Source organism: Cupressus sempervirens, chromosome 3 (genome assembly GCF_028749045.1).
Source record: "Cupressus sempervirens isolate cs-2001-9-10 chromosome 3, ASM2874904v1, whole genome shotgun sequence".
Taxonomy (NCBI): domain Eukaryota; kingdom Viridiplantae; phylum Streptophyta; class Pinopsida; order Cupressales; family Cupressaceae; genus Cupressus; species Cupressus sempervirens.
In genome coordinates, this window is record NC_143120.1 from 690,129,454 (window position 1) to 690,152,329 (window position 22,876).

Sequence of the window (22,876 nt, forward strand, 5' to 3'; positions counted from 1 at the left end):
CAGTGCTAGGATTTGTCTTGTTGATGGAAGGAAGTTTTTAGATGGCATGAAACATCAGCATATGTGCTATGCTTTGATTCCTAGGAAAGATAAAGAAGGTAGTAGTGAAATACCACTTGAAGTTTTAGATTTACTAGGGGAGTTTGGAGATATTATCTCTGATAATGTTCCAAATGGATTGCCACCAGTAAGGAAAATCAGTCATTAGATAGATCTGATTCCAGGAGCTAGTTTTCCTAACAAGGCTGCTCACAGGATGACTCCTACTGAAACAAACGAGCTAAATAGACAGGTTCAGGAGCTATTGAGGAAGGGCTTGATTTGAGAGAGCCTGAGCCCATGTGCAGTACCTGTAGTACTCGCACCAAAGAAGGATGGAGAATGGAGGATGTGTACAGATTCTCGAGCTAGGATAAACATCAAGTACTAGTTTCCTTTGCCAAGGATGGATGATCTTATGGACTGCTTGAGTGGAGCTCAGTACTTCACAAAGATAGATCTCAAGAGTGGATATCATTAGATATGGATTCGAGAAGGAGATGAGTGGAAAATAGCCTTCAAGACCAAGGAGGGTCTTTATGATTGGTTAGTCATGCCCTTTGAATTGACGAACGCCCCAAGCACCTTCATGCGGCTCATGAATGGGGTACTTAAGAAGTTCTTGGAAAAATTTGTTATTGTTTATTTGGATGATATTTTAATTTTCAGCAAGACTTTGGAAGAATGTTTATTGCATATTCATAGTGTCCTTGAAAGGCTAAGGGAAGAGAAACTGTTAATTAATCTGAAGAAGTGTATCTTTGCAAAAAGGGAGTTTGTCTATTTGGGGTTTTTTATATCACTTGAAGGTCTCAAAATGGATCCAGAGAAGGTAAAAGCCATCTTGGAATGGCCTACTCCAAGGTCTGCTACTGAGGTAAGATCATTTCATGGTCTAGTTAGTTTTTAGAGGAAGTTTATTAAGAATTTCAGTGGCATATGTGCACCCCTAACTGATAAAATAAGAGGGGATAGAAAAGAGTTCGAATGGACTGCAGCATCTGTGAGAAGTTTTGAATTGCTGAAGAAGAAGGTGACAGAACAACCTGTGTTGGCACTTCTAGAGTTTAGAAAAGTGTTCCAAGTGGATTGTGATGCTAGTGGCAGTGCTATTGGGGCTATATTAAGCCAAGAAGGTAAGCCTATTGCATATTTTAGTGAAAAATTGAATGATGCAAAGAAGAAGTATTCTATTTATGGTCAAGAGTTCTATGCAATAGTGTAGGCTTTAAAGAAATGGAGGCATTATTTATTGCCAAAAGAATTTGTTTTGTGTACTGATCATCAGGCATGACAGTACCTAAATAGCAAAGGTAAATTGAATTAGAGGCATATGAAGTGGGTAGAGTTCTTGTAGAGCTATACATTTGTGATGAAGCATAGAAGTGGAAAATCTAATAGGGTTGTAGATGCACGAAGTAGGAGACAGTTGTTGCTTACAGTAATGGAGGTTGAAGTAGTTGGGTTTGGTGAACTCAAGAATTTGTACCCTGAGGATCTTGATTTTGCTGAAGCATGGAAAGCTTGTAAAGAGCCTATTGTTGTAGATAGAACCAAGTGGTTAGACTATTTGATTCAGGATGGCATGTTGTTCAAGGGTAGTCAATTGTGCATTCCAAGGAGTTCCATGAGGGAAAATTTGATTAAGGAGAAACACAGTGGAGGGATGGCAGGACATTTTGGTTGAGATAAGACCATTGCCATTCTGAGAGAACATTATTTTTTGCCTCAAATGTCATAGGATGTGAAAAGGTTTGTACAGAGTTGTCAAGTTTGTCAAGTTGCTAAGGGATTCAACCACAATACTGGACTATATCAGCCATTGCCTGTTCCATCAAAGCCATGTGAGGAAATAAGTATGGATTTTGTTCTTTGTTTGCGGAGGACAAAAAGGGGTAATGACTCATTATTTGTGGTGGTTGATAGGTTCTCCAAAATGGCACATTTCATTCCATGCCACAAAAATCATGATGCTGTCCATATTACAAACTTGTTCTTCAGAGAGGTGGTGAGACTACATGGTCTCCCAAGGAGTATAGTTTTTGACAGAGATACTAAATTTGTGGGGTATTTCTAGAGGACATTATGGAAAAAGTTGAGAAAAAACATGAAATTCAGTTCCACGCATCACCCATAAACTGACGGCCAAACAGAAGTCTGGGCAATTTGCTGAGATGTTTAGTTGGGGATAAGCCCAAGGGATGGGATTTAATTCTACCATAGGCAGAGTTTGTTTATAATAACTCTGTAAATAGGAGTACTAGAAAATCACCATTCCAAATAGTATATGGGAGTAGCCCAAGGACTGCACCAGAGCTGAGGAAGATAGAGCAAGGGGAGAGGACAAGTGCTAAAGTGGGAGAATTTGTTGAACATATCAAGCATCTACATGAGGAGGTTCAGGCACACATTACCAAGATGAATCAAGAGTATAAAGCTAGGGCTGATCAAAGGAGAAGACATAAAGAATTCCAAGTAGGGGATCTAGTCATGGTGCACTTATGAAAAGAAATATTTCTAGCCAGTACTTACAACAAGCTGAAAATGAAGAAATTTGGCCCTTGCAAAATTTTGAAGAAACATGACTCAGGAAATGCATATGAGGTGGAGCTGCCAGATGGTATTCACATTTCTCCCATTTTCAACATTGTAGATTTAACAGAGTATCATGATGATGGTGCAGATGAGGAGTTGGTGTTAGAGCCATGTCTGATTCCTGCTTCTAAGAAGGAGGAGATAGAAGACATTCTAGATCATTATGTGGGTAGGAGTACTAGAAATAGGTAGTATGAAGAGTATTTGGTCAAATGGAAAGGACGATGGAGCGAGGAATCAACTTGGATTTCAGTAGCTAAGGTTTCCTATTTGGGATTTCCTCTACCATTCATAAAGTGACAGGGTCACTTTTCAATCTACCCTGGGTGTCTGATGCAGGAGCATTGAGAGGTATAAGGGCAATCCTGTGTCACCCAAAAAAAAAAAGTACTTAGAATTGGTTTCTATTTCATGTTTTTTCATTTTTGGATACCCATTTGGGTCAAATAAAGGTTTCAACTCTCACAGTTCCACTATCAGTGTTCGTGTAAATCCTAAAAAAATAAGAGTATGTAATTGAGCCATCATTTTGGTGAACTAGGAGATGTAAATTGGCTAGATGAATGTAATTGTAATTTAGAGAATTCCAGAAAAAGAATCAGGTCAAAAGGCCCCACGGTTTGAAAGTTAATGCAGTTTTTTGGGTTTTTTGAGACCTCCTAAGAATGCTTCAAAGTTAGGTTAGGGGCATTAAATTACCTTGAAAAAGGCTGAAAAATGGAGGACGAGTGAAGCTGGTCCATAGGGCTATAGAGTGCTTTGAGAGCTTTCTGGAAATGTAAACGGTTCGTCAATCAGAGCTACAATTCAAAAGTTATGCCTGCTGGAAGTTCAGTTACCATTTTTGGATTCTTCTAGATTTGCATCGACTTCTAACGTAGCTTCTGGAACCTTCTATTTGGTCGGTGGATGCCTACTAGCACTTTCTAGAATGTACTCCTAGTCCTTAACCCTCCAGGGTCTATTTAAGGAGATTTCTAGCATTGTAAAAGACAGTTCAGAGTGGAGTCTAAGAGGAGGTACTGAAAGGAGAAATTATCTCCAAATTTATGCTATTGTAAGCCCTTAGGGCATGTTTTGAATTTTATTTTCTCTGTACTATTTGTACTAGCTTATTTTCTCAGTTAATATAATTTCCCCTTTTTTGTTGTGTCCATTCTGTGTGGGTTGTCTTCCCATCAAGGCCTCACAGAAAGCCCCATAGTTCTGAAATGGTATGATGGAAGGGACAATTTAATATTATCTATGAATCAAAAATTTTACATTATGACCATTAATTTTTTCCTAAAAGACAACTCTATCTTTTTCAAGGATATTTCAAAACATTATTACCATGCCCATTACAAATATTCCTAACACAACCTTATTTGATGGTTAGAATATTTTAAATTAAATTACTCCAAATATTTGACCACAAGGAAACAATTACTTTCAGGAATATTAAACATCCAATATTATGATGATATTTATAGCCAAGGTGCTAGGTCAATCCATAACACCCACTAGTATATTTTGACTCATTTTACGATGAAAATTGGTCAAATTTTTGACTCATGTTGGTCAAGTTTTTGATAAATTGTTTTTCCACTATTTTCCTCATTGAAACTTCAACCAAGTCATCTAAGTGTCAGAATTTTGACACACAATTTGGTTGAAAATGGCCTCCTTTGTAAATGAGAATATTGGTCTAAATTTTGAACAAACTTGGTCAAACTTTCAACAAAAGCATCAAACAAGATGCCAATCTATGATGGCATCCTAGTTGATTCATTGGTGAAAAATTTAACCAAGTTTTGTCAAATTTTAAACAATGCTAACCCTCGATCGACTAGGATGCCAATCCTAGATGGCATCCTAGTCGATGCATTGGTCAAAATTTTGACCAAACTTTGTCTAAAGTTTGAACAATGTACCAGCATTGATAGAACTTTCGAACAACATGGTTTGTTAAAAAAAATTTACCCAAAGATAAATATCCAAATTAATCACCAATGTCAGCCTGGTCAATGATTAGTTTAGATATTTATCTTCAAGTCTTTCGTGGGTCTACCACCACCTTGAGATGATATTTCATAGGCCTATATTTATAACACTTATAGAGAGATGAGATTCTAGTATGATGTTATTCCATCTCCTAATTTGGAGATGTCGAGAGCTAGCCATTAAATTAGTAAACATCTATAAGATCTTATACATTCTCATACATAGGGAACAAGTTATGATAGATAAACCCTTGATAGATGACATCTATGAGTCACACATCTATAAGTTTTTGGTAGATTAGTGGATGATAAAGGAAATCTCTACTTGTGGTTGCTTGAGTAAGGATGGCACCAGATTCTATTGATAGGGTAAAATTTGATGACCATAATGGCACTACAAGTGGCTATATATGGATGAGGTTTCCATCTATTGGGGTGCCTCATTCCCTACATATAGACCATGGAGAGGAAGAAACTATATGTTGGGGTCATAGCATGATGGAAAACCTATAACATGAGTAAGCATGTGAGTTAACCTTATCCTATTAATGCTTAGCTCCCTCACACCCACATATGTTCATAAAAATCAAGACAAACGGAACAAGGAACTAGTTTTCCTTTAGGTCCTCATCCCAAGAACTTAGTAGTTTATGCCATGTGTATATTAATATTTCATATCACCTTTTGATTCATCATCAAGAAGATAACATAGTTGGAACTAAAACATTAAAGCAAAGAAACCTATATAATTTTATCTACACTTTCTATGAATACCTTTGATACATACTTATAATTAATATTGGACATTGATTGAGTAGAATATGTCAAAGGTAAAAAAGAACAAACATGATTGAATCCACACACAAAATGGAGGTTACCTACCATGCTTGATATCATATTCATAAAATGATTGAAGCTCCTATGACACAAGGACTTGACTAAATGATTAAAGCGCCAAGATCAAGTTGGGTCATTGCATTTGTATAATTACATATAGCTTCTAGGAAAAAAAATTTTTAGTGTTAGCAAAAGTTATAATTGATTCATTTTTTTACATCACATGTTTTAGATGATGAGTCTCCATTTTATACTAGACAATATTTTATGAGCTTGCATTGAATAAAACCTATTAAGCCTTTCATAGTGCAAATATTAAAAATGGAATTTTATTAAATAATATTCCTCAATACTCTAAGAAACTAACACCTCCAATGACAAAAATAATTGAATCCACAGACAAAATAGAGGGTACCCACCATGCTTAATGTCATATTCATAAAATGGTTGAAGCTCCTAGGAACACAAGGCCTCTACTAAATGATTAATTATGAAGGCACCAAGATTAGGCTAACCCATGCATTCATCTAATTACAAATGGCTTCCAATAAAGGTTGTTTTGAGTGTACTATTATTTCTAATCAATTTATTTTCAACATTATAAGTTTTAGATCATTCTATTCTAGACAACTTACCACCAAGCTCACACTAAGTAAAACCCAATATGGTTTTCATAGTGAAAAGACCCCGCATAGAATTTCATTAATAAAATTTCTTACTACTATAAGAATTCAATCTATTATTTATGCTCACATGCAAAAAAAATGCAATCCATAAGCTGAAACTTTGAAGTTAATGCTTCTCTTGAGTTCACAATTTCCATTTGAAAAAACAAGTTCAATGAAAATAATTTGAAATGTTCATAATCAGGAAAATTTAAACCAGTTCAAGAAGACAACATAGACACCATAGGTTAGACATTGAACATCTAATATTACATTCATACAACCCATTGCACTTTCCTCAATCTCAAATATGGGATATTGCAAATTTGGAATAATGAAGACACCAAGACTGTAAATTTCAAAAGAAACTACCCATTTTATCCCCATTTTGAAAGGGGGTGATTAATTTTTTTTATAGGAACATGAATTGGAGAAATAGAAAAATTTAAAATTTAAATACAAAATAAAGATGACATGGTACATACTTTGAACCAATAATGAAGTTAAATGTTAAGAACGTGTAAACATTGAAAAATCTTCAATATCATAAATATCTCAATAATATTTTAGTTTGTAATGACACCTACAAAAGTAGAGAAATCATACCATACAAGAGTACATCCTACCTATGGATACACTATACAATTCCTAAAGATATTGCAAAATTTTAAGAATTTTAATAGTCTTGTTGCATTGACATCAGCTTGGGTAATGTGCAAATTAGTCTAAATTAGCACCCAAGCCATTTTAATTGCATTCAACATCCATAACCTTTTCAATGTTCTAGATTCCCTACAAATAGAAGCATAAATAGTCAATGTACTTGCTTCTCCATCTAATATTGATAGCTACTATAGTGAGAACCATAACCCCTAGTAGAATGTCTAGAACTTAGGCCATATTCTCCATTTGGGGCAAAGGGACTAGCGCTTGGACCATAACCTCCAACGGTGCCAGAATGACTACTTTTTGGATCATAACATCCAATTGAGCTAGAATGTATAACACTTATACCATAACCTCTGGCAATTTCTACACTTGGACCATAATCTCTAGTGGAATGACCACCATGCCTAGTATTTTACTATGGTAAATTGTACATAGAGTATGTTTCAATTCTTCCATCTCATCATACATCTTCGACTTCCTCTCATGAATCATCATTTTCATGGTCCTACTAATATACAATTCCATTAAGAACATTTCAAACTGCATATCAAGCACTACAATTATTTCAAGCTTACATGGAAAAAATAAAAATCAATCATTACCTCATGTTGATGTCTAGAAAATAAGTAGATAGTTATTATTTACTAGTTTATCTAAAACAAAACTTATAAAATTTGAACTAGACTTACATTAAGTGACATATCATTGTAAGACAAGTTGTTGAGGTTAGCCAGAAATGAATCTACAAGAATGTCCTGTGAGATGGAGAATCTAAACTTAGATAAAATTCTAGTAATTACCATATAGGATAATGTGGATTATCTTTTAAGGAAAAAATTGTGATATACCATGAAAGTGATATTTGGTAAAGTAAAACTAAAGCTTGGGATGCTAGAACTATTATTTTTGGTCCCAAATGCTTGTACTACTAAACATGGTAAAGGCGGAAATCTATACTTCTAAAGTTGAAATTATTAAGAGGGCGCACATAATGAATTGATTATATAGCTACTTTTGGTTACAAAAAAAACTTTTTAAAAATTTTAAGGTATGAATAAAATGGTTATTAATCACCTTGACAAGGTTTTTATGACAAAGGATGTGCCTACCATAGTTAAAGAACTTGAGGTACATCATCCTGCAGAAAAGCTCCTAGTGCTAACAGCTACAACTCAAAAGGAATAGAATAGAGAAGGTGCCAATTTGATAATATCATTTTTAGGAGAGCTTCCTCAAGGAGCTAAAGAGCTCATTAGAATGGGATTGCATCCCAATGAGATAATTAGTGGCTACACAAAAGCCATAAGCAAGGTAGATATTTTTCTTGCATGCAATCATATAACAAATAAAATCCCAAGATATTTTATTTATTTACATTTTCTTTTTGTCAAAAATTAATAATACCTATTTACTTTGTTTCTAGTATTTTTTGTTGGTAATAATTTTTCTTGTTTGTTTAGGAAATTGAGATTTTAGATGAATTGGTAGAACCAAGTTCAAAAATGATGGATGTTGAGAATAAAGAGAAAGTGACCCTCAAGATGAAAGCTCTTGGGGCTAGTAAATAATTTGGACTAGAAAAGTGTTTTGTGCTCCCTTGTTGTAGATTTATGAGATCTATTTCAGCATTTCTAATTTTTTTATGGTGATAGTGCCATCATTCTAATGAGATCTTTTTTGTAGGCTTGTATTCAATTTTTCCCCAAGAGTCTAGTGAATTTCAATGTGGATAATGTGTTTGTTTCTAAACTACTAGGGGGAGGAATGCATGACTAGACTATGGTTTAGGGGATGGTACTAAAAAATGATGATGCTAGAACCATAAAGCATGTGGAGAAAGTCAAGGTGTGGTTCTAAGTGGATGTAATTTCCATAATTCAAATACAACTTTAGATCTTAATATTTTCTCTAATTGAAAATGGTCACATATCATTCTACAAAGTTCTCTTTCATTTATGTGTAATCACTAATGTTTATAACCTTCAAAAGAGCATGTTGTCTTTCTTTTTCAATCAATTTAGTTTTTCATTTTTTTCTAACTTTGTCCCATTTGATTAAACCTTAGATTCAACTTCTCCAACATAAACAAAGTACATAGTAATAGGCTCGGTGGTACAAGAATATAAACAAAGTACACAATAATAGGTATCCATCATGTCCTTGATAACATCGATAAATCATTTCAATCACATTAAACTTCAAATCCCCATTCAACTAGTCTCAATAAGACACCTACTAATTAACCTTTAACTTAAGTCACATTATACTAAGGAAATGGAGAGAGTTTCCAAAATAGATAAAAGTTTTAGAAATACCATTTTAAAAAACACAATTACAACATGACTAAGAGTGCCATATTTTCATCTATGTACTAATAACAAAAAGGAAGAGAAAAACAATTAGCAAGTTTCAATAATCATAGCTATAAGTTAAAACTAATCAAACAAATGAAATCAAATAATACAAAATGTCAAAATATAAGTGTGAAGAAAATTTTTCCACTGTAGAATATTTTATATTTTAAATTCAAATTTGATCATTTCTTATCATGCTATAAAAAATTATCTTTATGAAATTTACCTAAATGTTAAAAGAAATATTTGTGTGTTATATCCTAAAAACCTATATTATATCCCTAAAAAGTTGAGAAGAGTAAAATAAAACTACATCTATATCCAAAAATGATCTAAGTATGATTATAGAAAAGATATAGGGTTAAGAGGACTCATATTTGGAAAACTTAAAAAGTAACTAAACACTGATCACTAAAGAAATTTAAAAATTCAAGAGGAGAATTAATAAACAATTATCACAAATTTCTATTTAAAAATCAATTCAATAAAATCTTATTATCCGAAAGAGAAAGGATCCCACAATGAAACATCGATTTGATGAAAATCAAAGCAATAGCTCAAGAAAGAAAATATCAATCTCCAACATCAAGGAAAGGTAAAAATGAGAATAAATAACAATGTCATATACTATGGTGAATGGGGAAACACATACTAATTAGAAAGTTATTATGGGGAATATCTATAGGTAAGAGAGATAGGCTGAAGAGTTTTAAGAGGAAGGGGAGATGCAAAGAAATGAACACTTCAAATGTCTCATATCACCAAAAGCCAATTGGCCTCTTAAGGCATAGAAAAATGTTAAAATTCTTGAACTACTAGGCAAGGTAGGTTAGAAGGAACTCAATGTTAGGAGGACATAAATCCACAAAACCTAGTATTAGAGTGAGCAAGTTAGGATGTCCTATTAGTTGCATAGATAGTCTTACTGACCTCTCCCCATTTATGTCAATTGATAGTGTGTCAAGGGTGCTTAATGTGTTCAAAATTCAATATTAGTTACAACCTTCAAGAAGAGAGTAGTCAACTAGGTAGCTCTAGAGATCCTATGTAATATCACCTGAAAGTGACAACTTCTTGGACAAAACATATCAAACACATTTGAACAGGTGTTAAAAATGGAAAGTGCAAAGGGAAATGCCATAGTGTTTGAACAAAACAATTCCTCCCATCTAGAGATCCTATGTAATATCACCTAAAAGTGACAACTTCTTGGACAAACATACCAAACACATTTGAACAGGGGTTAAAAATGGAAAGTGCAAAGGGAAATGCCATAGTGTTTGAACAAAACAATTCCTCCCATAAATCTCATAGAAGTCTAGGACACATTAGATAAAATATTACAATGTTATTTCATATCAATCTCTTAGAAGGAAATAAGATGATAAACCCACTAAGTAAACAAAATATAGTGATCCATCTCAACTTGAAATAATAGAACAACTAACAACCCAAAGAAGATGCTCACAAGAGATGGGATCATCCATAGTGTGCATGAAATGTGTAGTATATGAAACTAGCATGGGGATGAGAGGCTCCATGGAAGATATTTATGTCACTAGAATGTGTGGGGAGTACATGTCCTCTCATAAGCTTAAATGACCACATTTTTGAAAATAAGGAAAATAAAGGCATCAAAGAAGAATGTGAATGGTAAAATAATGTTAGATTGCGGTGACTGATCAGGAAAGTATTGTACATACTTCATAAATTCTTTGGGGCCCTATTTTATCAAGATTTTGGGCTGACATGTAATTATTAATTATAACCCTAAAGCAATAAAAATACTTGTATAAAAAGAGCTTAGGGTTTCAGATTGTTATATAGTTGTGATGCAAAATTGGTTCTTGTGGCACTATTGAGCTATAAGGGATTATGCATTGTAATTAGGTTGTAATTAATAGATCATAATAATATCATACTTGTTGTTTGGTGAATATAGCCCAAGGATTGGGTGAACCATGCTAAATCTTGGTGTCTTGTGTTCTTTTCTATGTGATCTATTATTTTCTGATATTGGTTATATTTGCATGTAATTGTTATTTCTATCCATGGTTTAATCCTAGCAAGTGGTATCAAAGAGATGATTTTTTTAAGTTATCCTCTGTAGGAAAGTTTAACAATTTGAGGGCCAAATCTAACCTCCTAATACCAACATTACTGATTCCCACTGACTAAGTGAGACATAAAGAGACAACTCGCTTGAAAAAAGGTCCCAAATATGGAGATGCTTAATGACTAAAAAATGAATCCCAATTTTCTAATCCTGAGAATATATATAAGTGTTCCAAAAAAAATCAAGAGAGCTAGCCAAAAAAATCTTCTTGGAATGCATAAAGTAATGAACTCCATGTGATGGATCAAATACTAAAGAATAATAGTCTAAACCCTCTTGAAATAATAATTTTCAATTGAACTCTTATTGTATCCCAGTCAAAGAAAGAAGGAAAATTTTAGATGATGTATAACTTTCCATTTTCTATGTATATAGTGAATATGAATTTGAATTTATCAAAAGAAAATTAAATTAAGGAAGAAGATATAAATGGATAGTATACCACAATTTTGTCTTAGCATGTTAACATTTTGTTGTGCTAAAAGAAACTTTACTTTTTCTCATGAAGTTTTCTTTTGTCCACTGTGTCATATTTTTGGAGTCTACATCCTTTCACATTAATCAATACTATTTTCTTTTTAAAAAAAAGTGTTTTCTTGTTCTTTCTCTCTTAGATGTGCATTTCCCTATCCCACAAAAAAATTCAAAGCATTTTCCATTCAAAGAAACACTTTAGCATATGGGAAACTGCTAGAAAAGTTTAAAACGTCTATAAAATCTCTTAATATTAGAAAGTACTCTCTAGGTACCTCTTCAAGTCTCATAAAGACAAAGACAATAAAACCAAACATAATGATATCATTAACACCAAATGTTGATTTGGTTTTACTATAGTGATAATAATGTCTACAAGCAATAAAAATTAAGGCACAAGTGAACTAACCTAAAATTCTCTAGTGAAAGACCACCTTAGCAAATTAGTCATAAGCCATGGAATGACAAAAATTAACATATGCATAGATGGCTTGTATTTCAAAATGAGCCTAGAAAAAAATATTGAAAGTTAACATTTTTTTTGATATACAAAGAAAAGGAGATATAATATTGAAATTAAGCCCAATTTCTAATAAAAACTTATAGCAATCATTCAAAAAGTAGAAAATTATGGGTACCTTGTAGCCCATCTTTATGATGTGAAAAGTACAATAATATATACCTTGACTTTAATCGTTGCACGTATCTACAAATCATATATTCCACCATTCATATCCTTGGATTAGTGATTAAGATCTTGAAGATAATAAGAAATAAAATACTCAGAACAAATAGCCTACAACACCATAATTTCAATATTAAAAAAAATCATTTCACTTTAATGGACAACTTGATGATGGAAAATTCAATAATAATGGAATAAAATCATACCATTGATCGTGCTATAGATTCCAATAACTCATCAGTTCACCAATATATTTGATAGTGTTTTAAAAAAATAACTTGGTTGTAAAATTTCTCTACTTGTATTAATTTGAAAAGTCAAATAAGTCTATAGTTCATTAGAAAACATTTAATGGACTTTATTTGTAATAGAAAAGAATACAAGTTCAAATTTTCATTATGACAAACCACAAAGCTATTCTCTTTCATTCTAATTTTGTGTGTGGGTTTCTCTTTGATTCCACACTCTCTTAGATAACATCTTGGTTTTTTATTCATTCTCAACAAAATCAATGAAGTTATTTCCATCCAAAAGAATCCATTATAGCTAATAATTGATAAGTATGATAACTTACTTCTACAAAAATTCTACTCACCTTTTCTATAGTCTCAATAGGGTACAAACCCTCAAGAGTTTCTCCTCCTAACAAGATTCCATATATGCCTATGATAATTAGGGACTTTGTCTAGTTAATCAAATATAAAAAGAGAAAGAATTTGATTACCTTAAAAACATAATGTCAAAAACTTCTATAAAAAAAATAAACAATGTTACTACACTCCCCATTAAATAAAGTGAAAAGATAGAATTTGAATATTTGAAAGCCAAAACTCACCCATACATACCATCAAGGACAACATTTTTTACATTAGTTGCTTTAGCACAAGTTGGTCTTAGATCATCAGTCATACTATCAACCATGCTAGTTATAAATGAAGGCTTCCCAACCATGTTACACTTGAAAACAACAACTTTATGAAACAAAATGACCTGGCATGCACACAAAAATGTTTAGAAATTAAATTCAAGTCAATTATTAACTTACTTAAAACAATTTAGAGAAATATTTTTATTTTCCAATGTAACTTTTAGTTTTATTCATTTTCTCCTCAGCCTCAGGAGTGTAACCATATTTAACTTAAAATGGCATCAAAATAATGTTAATCTACAACTTCTGATTACATTAAGTCTTTTCTAGTTTTTGTATTCTCAGAGATAATTTCAATAAAAATCAAAGATGGTTTGGTCACAACTTTAGATCTTGATTCCAAAGAAAAGAAGATATTTTCCTAGTTGATTAAGCCTGATATTGATCTTGGTGATCTCAAAAAGCTTGGATTCAATGAATTATGACAAGAAGACTTTTCTTTCTCTAGAGAAAGTCACTTGGAATTATATTGTGAGAGCACTTGCTTACAAGGATAAGTGTCATTTTTCTGTGGAAATTAGCTTGTGTAGTGTATGTTGTGGAGGATAAGTGTTATAGTTTCAAGGGGCTGAAGAAAAGATTGCAACTCACCAATGTGAAGGATAGTAGTACCTTGCTACTTATGTTCATGGGCTTACCAAGTCTAAGCTTGCAAATTTTACTATTTAGACTATTTACCATTCTGAGCTTAGCAACAAGAATAGAAATAAAAAATTCTAGTTCCTGGCAAAGTGTCAGGTTCCAATTGCATCAAACTCATCTATAAAATGACACAAGGGGCTTTATCTTTTCTAAGCTGAAATACATCTCGAACAAATTTTGCACCATCTTCGATAAACACCTAAATTTCAAATGTGTAGGCAAGAATTAGCATTAGCCACTCTTAAAAAGAAAACGTAGATTGAGGAAGTTTTATGTAACTAAAATCCAATGATGATCTATAAAGAAATTTTTTAAACAACTCAAATCAATTCATTTGATGAGCTTGAAAAAATTATAAAACTAAAAAACATCATTACTTTTGGTTACAATGAGAAACATTAGTACAAATCGTACCTCATTGTGACAAATAAAGCCAAATGAATTATGCTTGAGTTCAATAAACTATGTCATAAAAAGTAAAAAATTAAACCCATTCTGTCATGTTTACTTTAAATTCAAACCTTAAAACTATCTAGTATATTGTATTAGATGTGGCCAAAAAAAATTCAGTAGAGGACATAGAATGCCATCAAATAAAGCTATGCATAGAGGTGCAATATGTGGAGAATAGTCACAACCATCAACAATAAAAAACCTAAAGAACATAGAATCTCACCACAAAAATAGAAGTATAGTGTTCAAGTGTTTGGAACTCATGAAATGTAATGTTGGTTGATTAGGATTCCAAATGAAAAAAAAATTGCTATGTTGTCAAGAAGTTTCTCAAATGGGTCTAGGGGACAAAAAGAGGAATATTGGTTACCAAGGGGCCAAATTATTCCTAAATATCTCTGTTAAACATAGTTGGTTCCATTCAAAAAGGTTTTAGGGGTCTAGAAGAAAAAAATGCAAAAAATACAATGTGATTAGCAACTTTGAAAAGTTGCTCCACAACATTTTTTTGCAACTTTTTAGTTATGGTGTTAAGGGAAGGAAATATGGTTGGTTTAAGTGCGTGCACACCTTGCAAGGTCCTATAAGACCTAGAAGGAGACAAATCTATTGGTTGGATTTCGGATACTTGGCAAGGGAAACATAGTGTTGATATGAAGAGTTTGGGTGTTTGAATGTAGATGAGAGTTCAACTTAAATTTGGAGAAGGAAAGTTAGGGTTACATAAAGAACTCTCAGAGGATGAGCATAGGCCTAAGAAAGTCCTAAGAACCTAGCCCTTCAAATTTCTAAATTTAAATATTGCATTCAGTGGTTCTTAGTTATACATGATTGAGTATATTTCATATATATTAAGAGTCGAACATACATCTTGAAGACAATGGATATAGTCATATTCCATTAAAAATGGTCCACCCTATCTATTTTATTGTTTCCATTACAATGTGAATTTTCACATAGTAATTAGGTTCTTATCTCTTTTATGTTACTCAACACTTCATTGTTCATACCTATACCATAGAGTATTATCCCATCATTCTAGACCTAAAATGAATGAAATTGATTAATAAATGAAGGTATGTTAGTTAGAGCTTCACTTGATTTTGACAATACTTTAATATTCTCTACTTAACAATGTCAACCACATGAACGAGGAAGCTTATCTATCAATCTAAATTCCCCATTAACATCTAATTACATAGGCATCATTCATCCATTCATCCATTTATGAACTATAACATTCAATCAATACAATCACATCATATTCATTAATATGATATAAAATTCATTAATACACAATACTAATCAAGACTTCATTAATAGATAATAATATTAATTAATAGGACATAAAAATCAATAATAATATACAACATTCATAGTTAATTACTTAAAACAACATTCTTTCATAATCCAACAAAATTTATCATACAAGGTTTATCAAAGAGGATTTTTTAAAACTCATTTCTTCTTTTTTCTTTTCTTAACTTTCTTAATGAAAAAGCTAATAGGAGCATCAATATATTCCACATCCTCCTCCTCTTGTTGCACATGTAATGTTAGATTTTGATGTTTCCTCCTATTTTGAGGAGCACAAGGCTACTACTCTAGAGGGGGCTCTGTTGCAATAAGAAGTAAATGGGTTAAATTAGCATACTCTTTTTTTTTACTATTACAATTATTTCATTAACCAATAGAACATAAGATGTATTTTTCTTACTTGACAATGCCACATCATGTGCAATAACATTTTGATCCACTACCACCTCAATATGTTGAACACTTTAAACATGCTCCAATTTTTCACCATGATGTTTGACATGCTCTAAAATACTCAAAAGAAGGTTACACATCAAATTGAAGTTGAATATGTTAAATTATATTCATAATTGTGTAATTAATTTACAATAGAAAATTAATACCTCCACCACTATGATGCACATCATGACCTTCATCATGAGCAGGTTGTGCGATAGGATTTGAAACCTACAGTGAAATTTAATGTGCATTGTTATCATTGTTTGATAGATTAAAAAGAAATAGTCAATTTATGTTGGAAACTAACACCAAAAGTGAAATTTCTAAACTATTCAATTTGATTTAGTTTTCATTTGACCAATGGGTGATCCCACAATAGTTGGTGCCACTTTTTGACTAATTCTAACACTAAAATCAATATTTTTGAAACAAACCTCACATTCAAGTGACTATATCTCTAAAACTATGAATAATTTAAAGATGACATAAACTAGTGATTTCTATTGCTCTATTCCTACTTTCTAACCATATATTTTAATTCTATATATATATATATAAGTCAAATTTATTTTTTCCTTTGAAAACTGGTACATATGAAAAATTACAAATTTTAAAAAGTGATAATCCACTTGACAAGCATAACTTTTTTTCTAGAAATGATAATGAGGCAATTATTTTGATGTTGGATTTGTACCATCCATAACTAGAGGATTCATTTGGTTTGATTAAATTTTGTTAACTATTGTATAATTTATGAATTTTTGAAGTGACATCAATCATAATTTAGACTTAAGTTCATTTTGACAAGCATAACATGAACACAATTTATCATAAATCAAAATTTTTTTTTTTCAATAGAAAGCTATCTTAGTAACCTATTTCCTAGTTACTTTTCAAAAAAAAATGATTGAGCTAATTTACAATTTTTCCTAAAGTGTTGAAGTCAGTTGATGTTCAATCATTAATCAACCTATAATAAGTTAAACTCAAATTTGAAAGTCTTAATGAATATGATATGTATTACAATTATAGTTGTTGGAAAGCTTGCTTCAAGTAGCATAAATTGGTATTTTCTATTTTATAGTAGCAGATCATTTGATCTCAATTTTGGGGGGTCAAAACAACTAATTTTAATTATTTTTTAAGAAAGTAGCCATAAAATTTTGAAAATCATGTGTTCACACGAACACACAAGCCAAAACATTCAGATTGCTAGAAAATTAATTTAATAGGTTCGTGGGAACATATAAAAAAACTTATGTTCACATGAACATGTTTAAAAAATAAATGCTAATGTCACTTGTGTAGTGAGGACAACAGCTTGAAAGTGAAGCCAAATTTTATAAAGTTATTGGAAAAAATTTATAAAGTTACTATAAATTTTTGAAGGCAATGATTTTTTTTTTATTTTTATGATTTATTGATGGGAAGCAAGAAAGGAAGACAAAGAAAAAATGCAAGGAAGAGATCTCATGAAGCAAAACAAAGAAATCTTTAGAAAACCTTCACTTATCATCAAATTAAACAAGTTTTGTAATTATATTTACATACATACATACATATATAATTTATTTATTTTCATGGTCTTGTATTTAATTATGTATCAATCTTATTTTTTATCTAATTTGATTGATTTATAAACTTTTTGGAGACAATCAACAAGGTGAAGGTGAAGAGAATGTTGAATGAGGCTCAACAGAAGTAGAAGAAGTGCATATGGGAGAAGGGTCAAGATCACTTCCTACAAAATTTCAAACAATGAATGTTCAAGAAGGTTCAAGATCACTCTCTATAGAATTTCAAGTAACAAAAGTCGGAGAAGGATCAGAATCTTTCCCTACAAAATCTCAAACAATGAATATTGGAGAAGGCTCGAGATCACTCCCTCTAGAAATTCTAGTAACTGAAGTCAAAGAAGCATCAGGATTAGTTGTAGGAATTGGTATGGTTGAACTCAAAAATATTTCTTAATTTTTAAAGAATGGAATTTTTGATAAAAATTAAGATCATTTACTTAAAATGCATGTGAATAAATTGAGAACACTTTTAGCTACTGTTCAACCCCTAAGTCTATCTAAGAAAAGGTAAATGAATAAGAAGATAAGAGAAATAATGACTAAATTTGATAACATTGAAATGCTTAAACAAGCTCAGTTGCTTTCACTTTTTCTTACACAAAAGAAGTTGCAAGAGGCATTGAAATTGGTATTTGTAGATATAACATCAAAGAAGATAAGATTTCCTAACATACAAACTAATGTGATTGAAAATGTTAAACAAGGTTTGAGAAACATAGGGAAGTAGTCTAGAACTAAAGATAAGTCCATGGCAAGAAAAATGATGTTCGTGTCTGTTATAAATAAGAATATGATCCAAAATAGACAAATATCTTCAAGTTTGTCTGAAATGGGTTTTAGTAGGAAAACAATTAGAGAACATATTACGAGAAGATTAATTCTAGATGATATTACTATGGAAGGAAATTGGACAATCATTTGTACAGCACCTCATTTTGATAGGATTGGTGTGGGATTAAAAAATTTAGTCATATCATTTTCGATTGATAACACTCATCTTTCATCAAATATTAGAGATGTTATCAGGCATAGGATTTCATCTTGTCAATATGAACATCATACAGAAAATTGGTTGCACACAACACAACATAAATTATGTGTCATTTTGTAGTGAATACCCTAATATAAAAATTGGGCAAATGTTGTTTGAAAAATTGAAGCCATGCTTTGTGAGGTAATACAAAGTGTTTGAAACATGTTGCCATGATCATATTGAGTTTGGTCTCCACTATCAGGTATTTCAAAATTTTATAGAAGACACATATGGTTTTCATGATGCTCCTCCCAGTAGGAGAAGTGAGTTTATATCATCTATTCTATGTGACAAATAGATGATCCAGATGGTCAAATAGATTTTATCAAAGGATTATGTGAAACATGTGGTGAATTGGCTTTATTTCCTTTGAAAATTATGAATATTGATTTAACAAAAAAGTTAAATTACAAAAGTTACAATTATGTGAAGAATGAAACAAAGTTGGGGAAAGAGACAAAAAGGTTGGAATATGTTGCAGAGGAGTTACATATTGTAACATTTATGGATAGATTTAAGAATTTGATTCAACCTTATATTCATCACATAATTTTTGCATAGTGGCAAGCACAATAGTTTCAAACTTTGAGGGATAATTTTCCACTTGGAACAATTGTATTAGTCATTGATTTTGCAGAGAACTATTCCTTTGTTCATCAAAAAAAAATTCAATCAGATTATTCCTTTTCTAAGTAGGTCACTATTAGGGTACATGTTTTTTATATATATGCACATTAGATTTGGATGTTGTTCAAAGTAAACTTGAAGCACAGGTCATTAAAAAAATATGAATTTTATATAAGTGATGATAAAGAACATGAGATTTAGTATGTAGAAAATTGCTTCAATTTGTTCTTATATCTTATTTGAAAGAAAGAGACATAAATGTTGATAAAAATTATATTTTTTCTGATGGATGTGCCACATAGTTCAAATCATCTAGACCATTTTAGGCATTATGTAGATATCATCATAATGAGAATATCAAAAACATATGTAATTTCTTTGAGAATGAGCATGGAAAAGGTGAACATGATGGTGCTAGAGCTTGCATCAAACATGCTCTGTGAAAGTATCAAATGAATTATTAGGGAGTTTGTAATTATGATGCACATGATGTTGTTAAATGGTGTAACGAACAATTTGCATCAGACAAGGTCAGGACATCATCAAAAATGAGTCATTAGGTACCATATAGAGAGTCTTTTGGGAGATAGCAGTTATGGATGCATACATTTGTTTAAATTTTATGCCATTAAGTTATAAAATTTCATTTTTAAGTTTAATCTTGATTCATTGAAGTTTAAATTTAATTTATCCATATTTTCAATGTAATTAAATTTTAGGTGTTAATGGAAAAACATGCATGGTTGCAAGAGGATAGAAAAGACATGTTCCTTACATTCTGTCATGAGTATAGATAATCATAATTAGACATTGAAGACAAGAGAATACTCATGTTTTTGTGACAGTTACATTGATGAAGACTATCAAGAATGTATCAATCAAACATGTGGATATACAGGGGCATGGATTTTGTTACCACTTGATATTACTGATACATTTGATAAAGATGATGAAATCTTTTATGATATTCCATTGATTTTTTATGATTATAACCATATGTCTGGATTGGTAAAATTAGGTAAGTATCATAAAAATTAATCTTAACTTGCCAATTAATCTCAACTTGTTCTTTATTTATCAATGAAATATCTTATATATTGTACATGTATCTATAATTATTCCATAGGTGATGTCTTTGCATGATTGCTGAGCCTAGAAATCATGAAGGTGTCAATTATTGTTTATTGCGATGTGTATTATACATACATGTGCACATTGTATACATGAATTTATATATATTTAGGTAACTTTATATCTATCAAAATTTGAAATATTTAAATTTATGGTGTAGGTTCTATTACGATATAGAAAACATATATCAAGCAAGAAAAAATAGTCCAACATGGAATACACTTTTTTTATTATCAACTTGACAATAAGGTTTTACAATACAACCACCTAGTTGTTGCTACTAGGCTATGTCTACATCTAGTCAAATGTAAGCATGAATGTTGTAAGTGGAGACTTGACAGTGAAGATAATGAGAAGATATTACATGTTATAAGTGTACATCATGGTTGAACTATCCTTTGAGATGATCTAATTTAATTTAAATCACATTTTAAGACCTTTAAATGTAGACAATTAAAAGGGATGAATGTTATATTAATTTAATAATATTATCTTAAATAAATATTAGTTCTTCTTAAGATTTATTTTATAATAATTTGAATTAGTTTAAAGTTGTTTGCCTTGATATATCAAATTTTAGGACCTTTAAATGTATACATTATAATAATAATAATTACCAAGGATGAGGGTTTTTAAGAACACTATATTTTGTAAAACATTTTGAAAATAATGTATTGGCTTACATACTAGCATATTTGTATCCACATTAAAAAAATATGAATCTTTAGTCCTATTAATTAATTTAAGAATTAGAAGGGATAAATGTTAGATTAACTTAATAATATTATCTAAAATAAATATTAATTCTTTATAAGATTTATTTTCTAATAATTTGAATTAATTTAAAGTTGTTTACCTTGATATATCAAATTTTAGGACCTTTAAATGTATATATTTTAATAATATTAATTACCATGGATGAAGATTTTTAAGAATATTATATTTTGTAAAAGTTTTTTAAAATAATGTATTGGCTTACCTACTAGCATATTTTTATCCACATATAACAAATATGTATCCTTGGTCCTACTAATTGATTATTTTATAATTGTTACAAATTAATATACTATTTTGAATATATAATTTAATTCATTTGGGTTAATTTAGTAGTTTTAAGAAGCTATATTAATATAATTGGCATGAAAAATAATTCAATCACATAGATAAAATGGGTACATAGTTTGAACATAAGCTAGTGATGATAACAATACAACATTAATTAGATGTAATTAAAAAAACAAGTAATGAATTCAATTCAATCACCCTATATTATTATTATTTTTCTAAATTATAAATTAAATTCATAGATCAAATTGGAACCTCTTCATATTGAACTATTGAAGTAGGTAAAGATAAGTTAATTTGATTATTTTATAATGATCATAAACAAATCTAAAATTTTAAATCTCTAATCTAATTCATGACTTGAGTGTTCTACTAAAATACCAAAATATAAAAATACATATGTCTCAAGAATGAACATCTAGATCTAATATCTATACTAACATGCATGTATGCAAACTGTAAGTCTCGAATAAACATGTATACAAAAAATATAAATAGTCAAATACATGTAATCGAGGTACTAAAATATGCATGTATGTAAGTCTGTATAATAGGTAAACATGAATACAAAGTCTCGAATATATAAATTTATGAAAATATATATAAATCTACTACTACAGGAGGGACCCCTCAAGATGCATATGAACAGAATGATCCTCTAATCAAGTCTCCTACACATCCTTTAGCTGAGGTGCAACAACCAAGCCTTGCAAATATATATACATTAGAACTATCTAAACATATATATACAGATGTACATGAATACAAGTTCATATAGTTTGAAAGATAAATAAATTTACAAACTATTTAAAACTTGTACTTGAGAACTATTGGGTGTCTCAGTAGAATCCTCTCTTTGGCATACATGTGTTGACTAAACACTAGATGTAATAATGTGCTTAGTGACCTATGCTTTCCCAATTTATTATAACTTTTTAATACCTATCTAAACTATTTTTAAATTTCATATAATTAAATTTAAAAATATTATATATATGTACCTAGGTCTTAGGAGTTGGAGGATGATCATCAAACTCCATCGTATCATCTATCGATAAACCTCTAGCATCAACATCTCGTCCTAATATACTAGCATCATCCCCTAAAATTCCTACACCTACTGAACCACCCTTAGTGCCACAATCTTTGAAAGTACCCTCAACACCACAATCTCCAACTACTAGTAATGATGAGTGAAGTGGCATGTGTAACTAGCTAGGTAATGGTTTAGAATCAGTGTTAGGTTAGA